Source organism: Kryptolebias marmoratus, linkage group LG11 (genome assembly GCF_001649575.2).
Source record: "Kryptolebias marmoratus isolate JLee-2015 linkage group LG11, ASM164957v2, whole genome shotgun sequence".
Classification (NCBI taxonomy): domain Eukaryota; kingdom Metazoa; phylum Chordata; class Actinopteri; order Cyprinodontiformes; family Rivulidae; genus Kryptolebias; species Kryptolebias marmoratus.
In genome coordinates, this window is record NC_051440.1 from 22,736,937 (window position 1) to 22,740,421 (window position 3,485).

Below are 3,485 nucleotides of genomic sequence, written 5' to 3' on the forward strand. Positions count from 1 at the left end.
GAATAGTGGGAGGGAACAAGCCGAGAACACCCCCACCTCCAGCCCTCCTTTCACCCCATGCAAACAAAAGTAAAACCATGTTTCTGTACTGACATGCAAAGCAGGATTTGCTGGGTTTTATTTGCGTATTGACGCACGCGTCTGCTGATAAAGCCCATTGAACTTATCTTAACTCTTCCTGAGACAGAAGCGTGTGGACCATGATCTCCATTCTCACCTCAGTATCTGAATCAACATAACAAAAGACAGATACAAATCAAAAAGAATAAAAAATGTAAGCTACTTTTGTTTAGTGCTTAGTAAATACTATAGTATTAACTAGTAAAGTCACAATAAAAAACACCAGAAAGTGCTGCTTATTTACAACAAACTAAAAAAAAGTGGGCAGATTAGCTTTAGGTCATAATTGCAACTTTTTAGATACTGTCTGTCCAAAATATACAGCATATTTGTAAGATAAGACAACATTAACTGTATATGTGTTTCATATTATTGTAATTTTTTACGTGTAAATAATTCCGTTTATTTATATAGTGCAAATTCACAACAAAAGTCATCTCAGGACACTGTACAAAAACACAGTACAAAACAAACTAGTCATGGCACACAAACTGGGCTCTCCGAAGGGCAAAATAGCATTATTGTTTTTAATAAATAGATGTTTTCCAAATGCCTTATGTTATTTATTTCCAATGAGCTGTAAGCACACATCAGTGGGAAGAGTTTTAATTAGTTTAAGCCTGTGTCAATTAACATCCACTTTTGTTGGGTTTCTTTTTAATTTGCTTAAAGTTTTAAAGTCAATACAGTACTATTAGTTTACTAAGTGACTTTACTGTGTAATTCTGGGTCACAATGGTTTGTAAATATTCTGTAAATCTGCAGTTTTTTTCTGTGCTTCAGACTTTAGATAATACAGTAAAGCTAAGAACAGCTCTGATCTGTATGACTAGAAACCTCAGAGTTATTATAATCAGTAAAATAATTTGCATGTGTTAAAAATTCTAGCCCAGGGGCCCCCATCCTCCTTAATCCTGCCCCGATGGCACATCATGCTGGCAGCAGTACTGAAACATGCCAACACAAACTCACTTAGCAGGTTTTGCTGTGGTAGATACACAACTTCCTTCTGGCTGAAATTTCTAAGCCATCACAGACAACTTTTATACTTTTAATTTTGAACAAATTAACAGCCAAAAAAGCCAAATAAATGTTTGTCTTAAAGCTTAGTTTGATCCTCTTATATTAGGATTTCATGCTAGGTGTTCTTGCCTTTTGCTAATAACAAAAGTAGGCTAGCTGTTTCTGACTCACAGTTACTTGACACTTCTAAAATAAATCTATAGATGAGCCTTTATTTTTTATGTATTTATTATGAACTGGTCATGGGGTCATTTATTTTCTGACAAACATCCTGGCAGTCTAAAACTACGGACATCTGCTACACACATCTTCATATGACACTATATGACGTCAGCAGTTTGTCAAAAGGAAAATCTTGTGTTTGACCTTCCATCTTTATTTGAACAGATGTTTTTGGCTTGTTTGTTTGCTTGCTTGTTTTCTGTCTATCACATCATCCTCTCTGCTTGCATTCCCTGCGGGTCAAATCAGTAAAGTTTACTTTTAAAGCAATTACATGCTCACCAATGATGTCTTTTATACTTCCTAGTAGAAAAACATAACATTTACTGTGGCTATTTTTAGAGCATTCTTCCTATAATGAGAGCCAAACTAATAAACAATACCAGAGCAATAAACAACGAATACTGCAAGAACAAAAACAAACCAAAAATAGCACAAGAAAGCACAAGCATACTTTTGTTTTATTAACTTGTGGTCACTAGATTTAAAAACCATGTCTGGTTTGGTATCTTCTGCCCACGTGGACAGACATGAGGAGACTGGGACTGCAGCCCAGTCCATGTGCTTTCACCACAGGGCGAACTGGCAACTCTGAGAAAGCAGCTATAAAACACAAAATATCCCCATACAGATGCTGACATTCCTCACCACCACCATCACAACCCCCCCTTGGAACAGAAGGGTCTGTTCTGTTCTTTGCCATACCACTGATGTGTGTGTGTATGAGAGAGAGAGAGTTTTCCTAATTCAGGATGGGTTTTAGTTAGGAAAAAATGTGAAGGTTTGTGTTTCACCTCTTGCAGTGAGTCTGAACAACTGAAAGCAATCATCAGCCTTAAACACATCAAGCTGGGGCAGACTCAGGAGATTTTTACAGCTTATATAACCAACTTTAGGGGCTTTGACTTCTGGGTCTTTTTTCATCCACCGCAGAGTGATAATACCTGGATATGTTTCAGTCCGCTCCAAGGCTGAATCGTTCACCTTATATGAGAGATGCTGTGGAAAACAATTTAGGAGAAGCACAGTTGAAACATTTAGCTTTTAACTCAGATAGTCAATAAGTATCTGAATAAGGTTAACTTTATTTTAAGAAATAAAGCAAGAAATTAAAAAAAAAAGCAGATTTTTCTAACCTTCAATTTGGTTGCTCCTTATGGACGTTGTTCTCGATTCTCTCTAATGTCAACTTTAATCTCTCATCACAATGCACCAGCTATGTGACTCATCAAGAGCCTTTATCTGTTTGGTTTTACTGCACAAAATGGCGGGGCAACATATGAGTTCCCCATAAAAGTCAATGCTAAGGTAATTAAAAAGGTCTTACACTACTTTAGTAAAACTCTATCAGGATGTAACAAATGAAGTTGACTGTTATGAAAGTAAACTGTTGCAGTTTGAAGCTTATGGTGAGGTCATCAGACCGGGATCATAACAAATATGTGCATGCAGAGTTCTGGTTTTCTTTACTAATCTGACAAAAGATGACTGGAAAATTGATCATACTGAGTGTGTGGATGAACAGGAAAAAAAGCAGATTATAAAAGATTCCTGTGGGTTTCTTTGTTTCACTCTTTTTTTTCCACCACTAAAGCTTGTCACCATAGGGATGTTTTGACTGAATAAATTCAAGCTGTTCTTCTCTACATGTGAGGCAACAACAAACTTTTAACAGCTGACTTTCAAGCCTAAACCCATCAGTCTTTTTTTTTTTTTTTTTTTTTTTGCAGATACTGTATCTGCAATTTCAGAATAGTTCAGTTTTAGTTGAATTTACTTCTATAGAGCCAGATCTCAGTAGACGGCATCTCAGGGCATCATAAAGCAAATGGATCCAGTTTATTTTCAACTACACGTAATTAGACCCAAACTGTCCAATTCAGGCCAATTCAAATCTAAACAGTAAGGTTCAACCCTAAGATAACACAATACAATCAGCTTCAGTAAATTATAAAATGTTAATTAAATTACAAATCTTTTCTTTAATTCATTACCGCATCCTGGGTTTACACAAGGCTGTGTGCAGCAGTAAAGAGGAATGAGTCTTTTATAACAGGAACATACCTCCAGCAGAACCAGGCTCAGATTGGGTGGCCGTGGTTCTCGACGGGCGGGGGGGG

At 36.8% G+C, this 3,485-nt stretch overlaps 1 protein-coding gene across 1 annotated transcript in view; it reads right to left on the reverse strand.

Moving 5' to 3' along the window:
* mtss1la (MTSS I-BAR domain containing 2a) overlaps positions 1–3,479 on the reverse strand; it is a 32,271-nt gene extending 28,792 nt beyond the window's left edge. The window contains exons 1-3 of the mRNA XM_025006551.2: positions 3,430–3,479; positions 2,310–2,364; positions 218–225 (exon numbers count right to left, since the gene is read on the reverse strand). The gene's annotated coding sequence lies outside the window, so the exon portion shown is untranslated. The remainder of the gene's footprint in view (positions 1–217; positions 226–2,309; positions 2,365–3,429) is intronic.
* Between the last annotated feature and the right edge of the window lie 6 nt (positions 3,480–3,485).